The sequence below is a fragment of the Ovis canadensis genome, chromosome X, assembly GCF_042477335.2.
Source record: "Ovis canadensis isolate MfBH-ARS-UI-01 breed Bighorn chromosome X, ARS-UI_OviCan_v2, whole genome shotgun sequence".
In the NCBI taxonomy this organism is placed as follows: Eukaryota; Metazoa; Chordata; class Mammalia; order Artiodactyla; family Bovidae; genus Ovis; species Ovis canadensis.
The window spans coordinates 37,744,178-37,759,497 of record NC_091727.1 but is presented as its reverse complement, the minus strand read 5'-3'; the positions used below and the strand labels follow the sequence as shown (position 1 = coordinate 37,759,497).

Below are 15,320 nucleotides of genomic sequence, written 5' to 3'. Positions count from 1 at the left end.
AGAAGATGCAAGAAAGGTTTAACAAGGACCTAGAAGAAATAAAAAAGAGTCAAAATATAATGAATAACACAATAAATGAGATCAGAAACACTCTGGAGGCAACAAATAGTAGAATAACTGAGGCAGAAGATAGGATTAGTGAAATAGAAGATAGAATGGTAGAAATAAATGAATCAGAGAGGAAACAAGAAAAACGAATTAAAAGAAACGAGGACAATCTCAGAGACCTCCAGGACAATATGAAACGCTCCAACATTCGAATTATAGGAGTCCCAGAAGAAGAAGACAGAAAGAAAGATCATGAGAAAATCCTTGAGGAGATAATAGTTGAAAACTTCCCTAAAATGGGGAAGGAAATAATCACCCAAGTCCAAGAAACACAGAGAGTCCCAAATAGGATAAACCCAAGGCGAAACACCCCAAGACACATATTAATCAAATTAACAAAGATCAAACACAAAGAACAAATATTAAAAGCAGCAAGGGAAAAACAACAAATAACACACAAGGGGATTCCCATAAGGATAACAGCTGATCTGTCAATAGAAACTCTTCAGGCCAGGAGGGAATGGCAAGACATACTTAAAGTGATGAAAGACAATAACCTACAGCCCAGATTACTGTACCCAGCAAGGATCTCATTCAAATACGAAGGAGAAATCAAAAGCTTTACAGACAAGCAAAAGCTGAGAGAATTCAGCACCACCAAACCAGCTCTCCAACAAATTCTAAAGGATATCCTCTAGACAGGAAACACGAAAAGGGTGTATAAACCCGAACCCAAAACAATAAAGTAAATGGCAACGGGATCATACTTATCAATAATTACCTTAAACGTAAATGGGTTGAATGCCCCAACCAAAAGACAAAGACTGGCCGAATGGATACAAAAACAAGACCCCTCTATATGCTGCTTACAAGAGACCCACCTCAAAACAAGGGACACATACAGACTGAAAGTGAAGGGCTGGAAAAAGATATACCACGCGAATAGAGACCAAAAGAAAGCAGGAGTGGCAATACTCATATCCGATAAAATAGACTTTAAAACAAAGGCTGTGAAAAGAGACAAAGAAGGCCACTACATAATGATCAAAGGAACAATCCAAGAAGAAGATATAACAATTATAAATATATATGCACCCAATATAGGAGCACCACAATATGTAAGACAAATGCTAACAAGTATGAAAGGGGAAATCAACAATAACACAATAATAGTGGGAGACTTTAATACCCCACTCACAGCTATGGACAGATCAACTAAACAGAAAATTAACAAAGAAACGCAAACTTTAAATGATACATTAGATCAGTTAGACCTAATTGATATCTATAGGACATTTCACCCCAAAACAATGAATTTCACCTTTTTTTCAAGTGCTCATGGAACCTTCTCCAGGATAGACCACATCCTGGGCCATAAATCTAAACTTGATAAATTCAAAAAAATTGAAATCATTCCAAGCATCTTTTCTGACCATAATGCATTAAGATTAGATCTCAATTACAGGAGAAAAACTATTAAAAATTCCAACATATGGAGGTTGAACAACACACTTCTGAATAACCAACAAATCACAGAAGAAATCAAAAAAGAAATCAAAATATGCATAGAAACTAATGAAAATGAAAACACAACAACCCAAAACCTGTGGGACACTATAAAAGCAGTGCTAAGAGGAAAGTTCATAGCAATACAGGCATACCTCAAGAAGCAAGAAAAAAGTCAAATAAACAACCTAACTCTACAACTAAAGCAACTAGAAAAGGAAGAGTTGGAGAACCCCAGAGTTAGTAGAAGGAAAGAAATCTTAAAAATTAGGGCAGAAATAAATGCAAAAGAAACAAAAGAGACCATAGCAAAAATCAACAAAGCCAAAAGCTGGTTCTTTGAAAGGATAAATAAAATTGACAAACCATTAGCCAGACTCATCAAGAAGCAAAGAGAGAAAAATCAAATCAATAAAATTAGAAATGAAAATGGAGAGATCACAACAGACAACACAGAAATACAAAGGATCATAAGAGACTACTATCAGCAGTTGTATGCCAATAAAATGGACAACATGGAAGAAATGGACAAATTCTTAGAAAAGTACAATTTTCCAAAACTGAACCAGGAAGAAATAGAAAATCTTAACAGACCCATCACAAGCACGGAAATTGATACTGTAATCAGAAATCTTCCAGCAAACAAAAGCCCAGGTCCAGATGGCTTCACAGCTGAATTCTACCAAAAATTTCGAGAAGAGCTAACACCTATCCTACTCAAACTCTTCCAGAAAATTGCAGAGGAAGGTAAACTTCCCAACTCATTCTATGAGGCCACCATCACCCTAATACCAAAACCTGACAAAGATGTCACAAAAAAAGAAAACTACAGGCCAATATCTCTGATGAACATAGATGCAAAAATCCTCAACAAAATTCTAGCAATCAGAATCCAACAACACATTAAAAAGATCATACACCATGACCAAGTGGGCTTTATCCCAGGGATGCAAGGATTCTTCAATATCCGCAAATCAATCAATGTAATTCACCACATTAACAAATTGAAAAATAAAAACCATATGATTATCTCAATAGATGCAGAGAAGGCCTTCGACAAAATTCAACATCCATTTATGATAAAAACTCTCCAGAAAGCAGGAATAGAAGGAACATACCTCAACATAATAAAAGCTATCTATGACAAACCCACAGCAAACATTATCCTCAATGGTGAAAAATTGAAAGCATTTCCCCTAAAGTCAGGAACAAGACAAGGGTGTCCACTTTCACCGCTACTATTCAACATAGTTCTGGAAGTTTTGGCCACAGCAATCAGAGCAGAAAAAGAAATAAAGGGAATCCAAATTGGAAAAGAAGAAGTAAAACTCTCACTGTTTGCAGATGACATGATCCTCTACATGGAAAACCCTAAAGACTCCACCAGAAAATTACTAGAGCTCATCAATGAATATAGTAAAGTTGCAGGATATAAAATCAACACACAGAAATCCCTTGCATTCCTATACACGAATAATGAGAAAGTAGAAAAAGAAATTAAGGAAACAATTCCATTCACCATTGCAACAAAAAGAATAAAATACTTAGGAATATATCTACCTAAAGAAACTAAAGACCTATATATAGAAAACTATAAAACACTGATGAAAGAAATCAAAGAGGACACTAATAGATGGAGAAATATACCATGTTCATGGATTGGAAGAATCAATATAGTGAAAATGAGTATACTACCCAAAGCAATTTACAAATTCAATGCAATCCCTATCAAGCTACCAGCCACATTTTTCACAGAACTAGAACAAATAATTTCAAGATTTGTATGGAAATACAAAAAACCTCGAATAGCCAAAGCAATCTTGAGAAAGAAGAATGGAACTGGAGGAATCAACTTGCCTGACTTCAGGCTCTACTACAAAGCCACAGTCATCAAGACAGTATGGTACTGGCACAAAGACAGACATATAGATCAATGGAACAAAATAGAAAGCCCAGAGATAAATCCACACACATATGGACACCTTATCTTTGACAAAGGAGGCAAGAATATACAATGGAGTAAAGACAATCTCTTTAACAAGTGGTGCTGGGAAAACTGGTCAACCACTTGTAAAAGAATGAAACTAGATCACTTTCTAACACCGCACACAAAAATAAACTCAAAATGGATTAAAGATCTAAATGTAAGATCAGAAACTATAAAACTCCTAGAGGAGAACATAGGCAAAACACTCTCAGACATAAATCACAGCAGGATCCTCTATGATCCACCTCCCAGAATTCTGGAAATAAAAGCAAAAATAAACAAATGGGATCTAATTAAAATTAAAAGCTTCTGCACAACAAAGGAAAATATAAGCAAGGTGAAAAGACAGCCTTCTGAATGGGAGAAAATAATAGCAAATGAAGCAACTGACAAACAACTAATCTCAAAAATATACAAGCAACTTCTGCAGCTCAACTCCAGAAAAATAAACGACCCTATCAAAAAATGGGCCAAAGAACTAAATAGACATTTCTCCAAAGAAGACATACGGATGGCTAACAAACACATGAAAAGATGCTCAACATCACTCATTATTAGAGAAATGCAAATCAAAACCACAATGAGGTACCACTTCACACCAGTCAGAATGGCTGCGATCCAAAAATCTGCAAGCAATAAATGCTGGAGAGGGTGTGGAGAAAAGGGAACCCTCCTACACTGTTGGTGGGAATGCAAACTAGTACAGCCACTATGGAGAACAGTGTGGAGATTCCTTAAAAAATTGCAAATAGAACTCCCTTATGACCCAGCAATCCCACTTCTGGGCATACACACGGAGGAAACCAGAATTGAAAGAGACACATGTACCCCAATGTTCATTGCAGCACTGTTTATAATAGCCAGGACATGGAAACAACCTAGATGTCCATCAGCAGATGAATGGATAAGAAAGCTGTGGTACATATACACAATGGAGTATTACTCAGCGGTTAAAAAGAATTCATTTGAATCAGTTCTGATGAGATGGATGAAACTGGAGCCGATTATACAGAGTGAAGTAAGCCAGAAAGAAAAACACCAATACAGTATACTAACACATATATATGGAATTTAGGAAGATGGCAATGATGACCCTGTATGCAAGACAGGGAAAGAGACACAGATGTGTATAACGGACTTTTGGACTCAGAGGGAGAGGGAGAGGGTGGGATGATTTGGGAGAATGACATTCTAACATGTATACTATCATGTGAATTGAATCGCCAGTCTATGTCTGACGCAGGATGCAGCATGCTTGGGGCTGGTGCATGGGGATGACCCAGAAAGATGTTCTGGGGAGGGAGGTGGGAGGGGGGTTCATGTTTGGGAATGCATGTAAGAATTAAAGATTTTAAAATTTAAAAAATAAAAAACTAAAAAAAAAAAAAAAAAAAAAAAAAAAAAAAGAATATGCCTGGCAATGCAGGGGACACTGGTTCAGTCCCTGGTTTGCGAAGATCTCACATGCTGCAGAGCAATGAGGCCCGCGAGCCACAACTACTGAAACCCACGTGCCTAGAGCCCATGCTCTGCAACAGAGAAGCCACCAAAATGAGAAACCCACACACCACAGCTGGAGAGTAGCTCCCATGCAGCACAAATAGAGAAAGCCCTCACACAGCAAGAAAGACCCAGCACAGCCAAATAAACAAATAAACAGACATTTCTCCAAAGAAGACATACAGATAGGCAAAAAGCTCATGAAAACATGCTCAATGTTGGGAATAATTAGAGAAATACAAATCAAAACTACAATGATGTATCACCTCACACTGGTCAGAATGGTCATCATCAAAAAATTCTATAAACAATAAATGGTGGAGAGGGTGTGGAGAAAAGAGAACCCTCTTGCATTGTTGGTGGGAATGTAAATTGGTGCAGCCACAATGGAGAACAGTATGGAGGTTCCTTAAAAACTAAAAATAGAATAACCATATGACTTAGAAACCCCACTACTGGGCATATACCCTGAGAAAACTATAATTCAAAGACATATGTACCCCAATGTTCATAGCAGGCCTACTCACAATATTCAGGACGTGGAAGCAGCCAAAATGTCCAGTGACACAAATATAGATAAACAAGATCTACATATATACAATGGAATATTACTCACCCACAAAAAGAAATAAAATTAGGACATTTGTAGTGATGTGGATGGACCTAGAATCTGTCATACCGAGTGAAGTGAAGTCTGAAAGAGAAAAACAAACATGGTCTATTAGTGCATATATATGGAATCTAGGACAACAGTACTGCTGAATCCATTTGCAGGGCAGAAATAGAAATGCAGACATCAAGAATGGACATGTGGACATGAGGGGGAAGAGGGAGGGGGCCAACTGAGAAAGTAGCACAGACATATATACACTATCATGTGTAAAACAGACAGCTAGTGGGAAGCTGCTGTAAAGCACAGGGAGCTCAGCTTGGTGCTCTGGGATGGCATAGAGGAGTGGGATGTGGGTGAGGGAGGGAGGCTGAAGAGGGAGGGGATATATGTATACATACAGCGGATTCACTTTGTTCTACAGCAGAAACAAATACAACACCTCCTCATCTTTGCTCTGGCCATTACCAATCTGTCCTCTACAAGTTTTTGTATTTGGTTGTTGTTCTTATTTTAGATCTCACATATAAAGGAGATATATATACATATACAGATACATATACGGTATCTATTTTCTTAGTCTGACTTATTTCTTGTAGCCTAATGCTTTCCATTTGAGGTATTTAAAATCCTAAAAGATAATGCTGTGAAAGTGCTACAGTCAATATGCCAACAAATTTGGAAAACTCAGCAGTGGCTACACGACTGGAAAAGGTCAGTTTTCATTCCAATCCCAAAGAAAGGCAATGCCAAAGAATGCTCAAACTAGCACACAATTGCACTCATCTCGCACGCTAGTAAATTAATGCTCAAAATTCTCCAAGCCAGGCTTCAGCAGTACGTGAAACATGAACTTCTAGATGTTCAAGCTGGCTTTAGAAAAGGCAGAGGAACCAGAGATCAAATTGCCAACATCTGCTGGATCATGGAAAAAGCAAGAGAGTTCCAGAAAAACATCTATTTCTGCTTTATTGAATATGCCAAAGCCTTTGACTGTGTGGATCACAATAAACTGTGGAAAAATCTGAAAGAGATAGGAATACCAGACCATCTGACCTGCCTCTTGAGAAACCTATATGCAGGTCAGGAAGCAACAGTTAGAATTGGACATGGAACAACAGACTGGTTCCAAATAGGAAAAGGTGTATGTCAAGGCTGCATATTGTCACCCTGTTTATTTAACTTATATGCAGAGTACATCATGAGAAATGCTGGGCTGGAAGAAGCACAAGCTGGAATCAAGATAGCTGGGAGAAATATCAATAACCTCAGATATGCAGATGACACCACCCTTATGGCAGAAAGTGAAGAGGAACTAAAAAGCCTCTTGATGAAAGTGAAAGAGGAGAGTGAAAAAGTTGGCTGAAAGCTTGCATTCAGTAATCTAAGATCATGTCATCTGGTCCCATCACTTCATGGCAGACAGATGGGGAAACAGTGTCAGACTGTATTTTGGGGGGATTCCAAAATCACTGCAGATGGTGATTGCAGCCATGAAATTAAAAGACGCTTACTCCTTGGAAGGAAAGTTATGACCAACCTAGATAGCATATTGAAAAGCAGAGACATTACTTTGCCAACAAAGGTTCATCTAGTCAAGGCTATGGTTTTTCCAGTGGTCATGTATGGATGTGAGAGTTGGACTATGAAGAAAGCTGAGCGCCGAAGAATTGATGCTTTTGAACCGTGGTGTTGGAGAAGACTCTTGACAGTCACTTGGACTGCAAGAAGATCCAACCAGTCAATTCTAAAGGAGATCAACCTGGGTGTTCACTGGAAGGAATGATGCTGAAGCTGAAACTCTAATACTTTGGCCACCTCATGCGAAGAGTTGATTCATTGCAAAGGACCCTGATGCTGGAGGGATTGGGGCCAGGAGGAGAAGGGGACGACAGAGGATAAGATGGCTGGATGGCATCACCGACTCGATGGAAATGAGTTTGGGTAAACTCTGAGAGATCGTGATGGACAGGGAAGCCTGGCATGTTGTGATTCATGGGGTTGCAAAGAGTCGGACACAACTGAGTGACTGAAGTGAACTGATGATAAGTGACGCTGGAAACTTTTTATGTACCTCTGAGCCATTGTGGGATTCCTTGGTGGCTCAGATGGTAAAGCATCTGCAGAAACATCGATTCAGATCTTCTGTCAATTTTAGTAATCAATTTTTTTTTTGCTATTTTGGAGATTAACCCCTTATCACAGGAGTCCCCAACCTCCCCCACCTCAGATCAGCAGCAGCATTAGATTAGAAATAAAGTTCACAAAGTATGTAATGTGCTTGAATCATCCTGAAACCATCCCCCAACACCCAGTCCATGAAAAAATTGTTTTCCACAGATTGATCCCTGGTGCCAAAAAGACTGGCGACCGCTGCCTTATCACATATATCATTTGCAAATATTTTCTCCCATTCAATAGGTTGCCTTTTTATTTTGTTGATAGTTTTACTTTGCCATGCACGAGTCTTTTAGTTTCATGTAGTCCCACCTGTTTATTTTTGCTTTTCTTGCCTTCACTTTGGTGTCAAATACAAAAACTCGCCTCCAAAACTAATGTCAAGGAGTTTACTAATTCCTCTACTTTCTCCTACAACTGTTATGGTTCAAGTCTTTAATCCATTTTGTGTTGATTTTGGTGTATGGTGTAAAATAGTGGTACAATTTCATTGTTTTCCATGTGGACGTCCCATTTCCCCAATACCATTTACTGCAGAGATTGTCTTTTCTCTATTGTATGTTCCTGGCTCCTTTGCCATAAATAAATTGAATTGGATTATTTTTGGGTTCTATTTTCCTCCACTGATCTGTGTGTCTGTTTTTATGCCAATACCACACTGTTCCCGTTAATGTTTCCTACTTCTGTCTCTTCTCAATTGTGATACGTTTGGAATCATACAGTATATATAGCCTTCTTAGATTGGCTTCTTTCACTTAGTAAGATGCATTTATATCTTCCCCATATCTTTCTATATTTTGATACCTCATTTCTCTTTAGTGCTGATTAGTATTTCACTGTCTGTCGGGAGCCAAATTAGGCATTACTGACAAAATGGAGGCATGGCCCTAACCCCTCCCTTTGTTCTGCAGGCAAGGACCCAGAATGTAGGAGTTAGGCTTTATGATTCTAACTTGTTTTTTCCTTTCCTCGGCTGAGTTGACTGAAAAGAATATTAAATGCTTATTGTTTTTGAGAGGAGCATGAGAAGGCACAAAGCCTTCTGCAGCTGTGTTCAGAGAATAATTCATAAAGTTAATCACTGACATTTGTTCAAGGACTTTTAGACTTTTACAAAGTGAGCACGCAGGCCGCAGCTTGAGGCCATGGGAGGGATTGCTATCTGAAGCCTATTTGTGAGGAAAGTATTTATGGCAAAAGAGTTTGCTGAATTTAGGTCTTAGAAATAATTAAAATAGTTAGAAGCTAAAGATTTAAGGAATGTTGTAATGTTAGCATATTCTACTATAGCTTATAGAAATTAGGGGCTTTAGAGATATTATTAGCTAGAAGCCCTTTCTAAGAAATAGTGAGCTTAGGATACTAGGGGCAAACAGGACTAAAAAAGATAAGAAATAAACCGAGGAATGTGGTATGCAGCCCAGACATTAGCATGAGTTACAGTGTATTCACAAGGACACATGAGAAAAAGTAGATAAGAGAATTGCTGAGGCAGAAACTCCTTTTGAGGGGCAACAATGATTTATGGAGACAACAAATCTGGGTCAGTGAAAACTGAAAATATCAAACCTCTGACCTAATGCTTTTGTAAAAGTAAAAAAGAAAATCATAAGCTTAAAATAAACAGGCAGTCCACGAAAACTGAGAGGCTGCCTCAGTCTCTCGCCGACACCACTCACCCCTTCAGGTTAAATCCCTGGCTTCTGGAGCTAGACTCCGACAACTCTGATTGTATCATAATTTATTTTATCTCTATACTTATGGAAGGACACCTTGGGCATTGTGAATAAAGCTGCTACAAACATCTGCATGCAGGTTTTTGTGTTAATGCCCCTGATGACATATGATATGGAGCATCATTTCATATGCTTGTTTGCCATTTGTATATCTTCTTTGATGAGCTCTTAAGGTCTCTGTCCCATTTTAAAACTACATTACTTGTTTTCTTATTGTTAGGTGTTAAGAGTTATTTGTCTATTTTGGATAACAGTCCTTGATCATGTGTCTTCTGCAAATATTTTCTCCCAATCTGTGCCTTGTCTTCTCATTCTTTTAATATTGTCTTTCACAGGGCAGAAGTTTTTAATTTTAATCAAATACAGTTTATCAATTACATACCCAAAGTCATCTGAGCTTTCTCCACTGTTCTTTTCTAGAAGCTTTATAACTTGACATTTTACATTTAGGTCTGTGATTCATTTTAAACTAAATTTTATAAACGATGTACAGTGTGTGTCATTTCTCTGCATGTGGATGTCCAGTTGTTTCAGCACCATTTCTTGAAAATACTATCTTTGCTCCATTCTACTGCCTTTTCTTCTTTGCTAAAGATCATTTGATCATGTTTATATGGTTGTATTTCTGGGCTTCCTGGTGGTGGTTTAGTATATCCATTTGGGGGATCCTAACACCACTTGGCAGAGAAAGCAATGGCAACCCACTCCAGTACGCTTGCCTGGAAAATCCCATGGATGGAAGAGCCTGGTAGGCTGCAGTCCATGGGGTTGCTAAGAGTCAGACACGACTGAGCAACTTCACTTTAATGCATTGGAGAAGAAAATGGCAACCCACTCCAGTGTTCTTGCCTGGAGAATCTCAGGGATGGGGGAGCCTGGTGGGCTGCCATCTATGGGGTTGCACAGAGTCGGACAAGACTGAAGCGACTTAGCAGCAGCAGCAGCAGCAACACTGCTTGGAGATTAAAGTGTGTGTGTTCAGTCATGTCTGACTCTTTGCAACCCCATGGAATGCTCCTCTGTTCATGGAATTCTTTAGGCAAGAATACTGGAATGGGCTGCCATTCTTGTCTCCAAGGTATCTTCCCAACCCAGGGATCCAACCAATGTCTCCTGCATGGCAGGCAGATTCTTTACCTATTCCCTAGTTTATTCACTGAACTATTTGGCTATTCTTTCACCAATATCATGCTGTCTCAACTACCATTGCTTTATAGTAAGTCTTGAGGTCGAGTAATGTCAGTTTTCCAATTTTATTGTTCTCCTTTAATAGTGTATTCGCTCTTCTGTTTTGTTTTTTCTTTTTGCCTCTGCTTACCAGTTTTAGAATAATTTTAGTGATATCCACACAATAACTTGCTGTGATTTTTACCATCTGCTTTTGTAATAAAATTTTACTGGAACTGACCCGTGACCATTTATTTACATATAGTCTGTTACTGGGTTTATTCTACAAAGTAGGCGAGACAGTGTCCAAGACAGCTACCAATCCCTTCCTACTTGATTAAGCTCCATTCAAGTGTCCTGAGTACAAATTATAACACTTTTCCAAAATGAAAGAAGTTTTACTTTATATCAATTGATATATTGATATATTTATTAATTAATTTGATGTAAAGTAAATTGATACAATTTATCAATTTACTTTATATCAATTATGCCACCTTGCACAAATAGTATTTATGGTTATTTTAAGCAAGATGCAACCAATGTTTGACTTCTTTCCCAAGTTATTCATCTTTTATAGTTAATAAAATTAATTGGCAGTGGAATTACACAGCATAGATAATGCATTTTAGCGATGTGTCTTCCACCTTCCCCTGTGACAATTTCAATAGAATACTTTTTGCATGGAACTTCCCAATTTGTGTGTGTTCTACCTATTTATTTTTGCCAGAAGTTTGAGTTTCTTAATCTTATTGTATAGATGAAGACATTAAAGATGTTAAGTGACTTGTGTGATGGTCCATCCATTTTCCCTAGAACATTCAAGTTGATGAGGTGGCTCTTAAGTTTTTGAACAACTTCTAGATAGCCAACCACCTCTCGGTGAATGCCCCAACTTGCAGATATTTCTGTTTTATGTTCTCAACACAGGCAGTTTTTGCAGTTTGGATTGTGGTTGTTGTCCCTCATCTCTGATTATCTTTCCTGTCATGCTTGTTCAAAGAAAGGAAGAAGCCATATGAATGCTGTGTATAAATGTTGCTGGGCCCTCCTCAGCAATACAAACTCACCGGGAACATAAGCCACTTCCAAATGTTACTAGGCAGGTTCTGAACTGATTAATTAGATAGAACATGCTTGGCTCTACTATTTCCAATTATGCACAGGGTCCTTCAGCCTTGAGTCTGGACACATCTAAGAAGGTGATTAGTTGGATACCACAGGAAGTACACACACTGTTGCCCACAACTGCTTCCTAGTCCCCACACAGAGCAGTAGCAAGAGAGGGGGTAAATGCTTTTAGATCAGAGCAGGGTGTGTGGAAGCTTCTGTCACAAGTTGGGACAGTACCCACAGGTGAGTAGAAAAACCCGGGAAGAACAAGGAGATTCCAAATCCAGCAGTTCACCAAAAATATGAGTTGATTCTCTCCAATTTCACTAATGACTGGCCAGAGTAGAAGTTGTCCCACCACTTATCTCCCTGGCTTTCTAAATTCACACAGATGAATGTTTAAAAAGGAATCTAAAAACCAATCATTAATTAAAAATCGTCAACTGTTTGAAGAAAAACTTGAAAAAAATAAACTATAAAGAAGAAATATCAAACTGAATAAATGAAAGAAAGAGCTCCTATACTCAAAAGATTACACAAGCCAAAAGTCAGAAACATTCTACCAAATAACTGGCTTACGATTCTGAAAAGTGTGAAGGCATGCAAGAGAAGGAGAGACTCAAGAATTACACCAGACTGAAGGAAGCTAACAGTCATGATAACTAACTGTAGCATGAGATTCTAGATTGGGTCCTTTTACTGCATAAGGCATTTGGGGGATAATTGGAAAAAAAATAATTTGAATGGCATCTGAGTATTTGATGGTAGTAATGCATCAAAGTTCATTCCTCAATTTTGCCTGTTGTATTGTAGCTACAGGAGAATTTCCATGTTTTCAGAAATTAGACACTGAAGTATTTCGGCTGATGAAACATCAGGTCAACAACTTATTCTCATATGGTTCAGAAGCTACAAGTTCATTGCACTATGCTTGTAACTTTTCTGAAACTTTGAAAATATTTCAAAATAAAAATACATAACAAAAACCTTACTTAAACTCAAAGATAAAGCATTAGTAGAGTAAGACCAAAACTTCAGAATAAATACACTTAATATCCTCAGGCAGTAATATATATATATATATATATATATATATATATATAATCCATAAAAATAAACTAGAGATCATGAAAATGAAAACACAATAAATAGAAGAATAGAATAGGCACTGCTGAATAGCAAATTAGAGAGATGGTTAATTGTCAAAGCAATCCTGCCACAATACAATAGGACCAAGGGAGGGCAGAAATCGCAACCAGCTAGTAAAGGAACAAAGAGGAAATTCTCAAAGAAGTAATAGGTAGAAAATATATGAGAAAATAAAATAATAGATAATAAGACATATAACAGATAGGGAAATTCCAAGAATGACCAACACAGGAGTTTGAGCTTTGACTTTTAGAAAACAGACACTGAGACTCAGCTTAAATGCTGTTAAGATGCTGATTTTGATAGAATGTGTGAACTCACAGCAATAAGGGGGAGAAAAATGAAACATCAGGCAGGGAAAGATGTGAAGAAATGTAATCCTACGTGTTTATCACGCAGGCCACTGCTTCCTAATGAGCCACAAAGACTCAGCAGATCATTCACTGAACAGGCTTGTCTAGAGATTTAGAATCTGAAATCATTCCTCAGGTCACTTGGCAGTGTGGAAGAGGGTAGCATTGGTATTTATCTTACAGGCTCTCTTCAACCCCCCATTTCTCATTGATCAAAGCCCACCCTGAAGAGGCTTCTTCCACACGTAAATGACACGTTATCCAGCCTCTCATCCGCCCCTCAGGAGACTAGCTTCTACACACTGTAGTCTGACTATTTCACTTGAATCAGAAAGTATAGGTGAGAAGGACCTGGAGAGAGACAAGGAGTGGAGCTTTTCTGGGTTATTTTCCTGGACCTGATTGTTGAAATTGTCTTATAGTCCCTTCTCAACAGCCATTACGTCACCAGGCGAAAGGAGGCGGGTCAAGACCATAGACCCCGCCTGCCCACGGATCCCGCCCACCCACGTGACCTCTTCCTTAACCAATCTCAAGCCCAGGCACTGACCTGGCCCAACGGACGCCATTATCCATCCATCCTAGAGCCCGCACCCAGCCACCTGTCGTCTGGCCCAGAGCCCGCCTCTGGTCGCCCACATCATCCACCATGGGAAGGCTCCGAGGAGGCCGCTGGCGCTCACGCCCCCGCCGATGCCGGCCCCGCAAACCTGCCGACCGAGCCCCCATTCCCTGGGCCCTGGAGTCGCCCGCCATGATGCCCACACCACCCTCACAGGTTCGTCAGAACTACCGCCTTGAGTGTGAGGCCGCGCTCAACAGCCACACTGCCCTGGAGTTCCATGCCTCCTTCCAGTGCCTGGCCGTGGCCTTCTACCTCAACCGTGATGATGTGGGCTTGAAGCACTTCTACCGCTTCTTCCTGCTCCGCTCTCACGAGCACAGCAAGACAGCCGAGAGCCTGATGTTCCTGCAGAACCGGCGTGGGGGCCGCGTCTCCTTCCTCGACATCAGAATGCCCGAGACCCAGCAGTGGGAGAGCGCACTCCAGGCCATGCAAGATACCCTGCACCTGGAGAAGAGCGTCAACCAGAGCCTGCTCGACCTGCACAAGCTGGCCACCGACAGCAGCGACGCCCACCTGTGCCACTTCCTGGGGACCGGCTACCTGGACCAGCAGGTCAAGTTCATCAAGGAGCTGGGAGACCATGTCAGCAACCTGAGCAACGTGGGGTCCCCGGAAGGCAGCCTGGCAGAGTATGTCTTTGACAAGCTCACCTTGGGCGACGGCGACAAGGAGGACTGATCCTAGACTGGACTTTCCCCTGAGTCCCGGGTGACTGCCCAAGGTCACCCTGCCTGCCATGAAGTCTGCAGTATTGCCCTTGCAGAAAAACTTCACTGAAGTGTTTTTCTTACAGTGTTGGCAGTTCTTCACATAAAGTTACTGGTTCTTCAAATAAAGTTAATAGTTGATGCATAAATAAACATCTCTAATTTTTATATGCAAATCTCTCACTTTTGAACTTTAAAACAGGTATACAAGAGTCTCTCCAGCTACCCAGGCCCTGTCCACAGGCAGCTTAGGATCTTCACCGATGGAGAGGGAAGGTGTTCCATGGGGCCATGGAAAACACAAAATCATTCCTCCCCTAGTAAAACAATGTTGGGTTGGGGTTGGTCTGGGGCCCTGGTGAGTGCGGATGCCTGGGCAGAGTTAAAGTATAAAAACATGGCCTGAAAATCATGATTGGGGTTGAACTGGGGAAAGAGTGAAGGGGATGGGGTTGGGCAAGGGTTGAAGTGAAGGGAGTTTTCACTTTATGTGAAATGTTACTGCTTAATTCTGGGTAGCAAGATGGGGGGGTCCAGAAGTCAGCTTGGCCAAATCCCTCTTTGACAAGTTCAAAGTGAAGAGCAGCCCTGGTGAATGGAGGCTAGAATTATCTGGCTTCAGAAGGGATAAACTGCCT

At 39.9% G+C, this 15,320-nt stretch overlaps 1 pseudogene; it reads left to right on the top strand.

Annotated features, from left to right (window-relative positions):
• The first annotated feature begins 14,101 nt into the window (after window positions 1-14,101).
• LOC138930692 (ferritin heavy chain pseudogene) lies at window positions 14,102-14,730 on the top strand (annotated as a pseudogene).
• The last annotated feature ends 590 nt before the right edge of the window (window positions 14,731-15,320 follow it).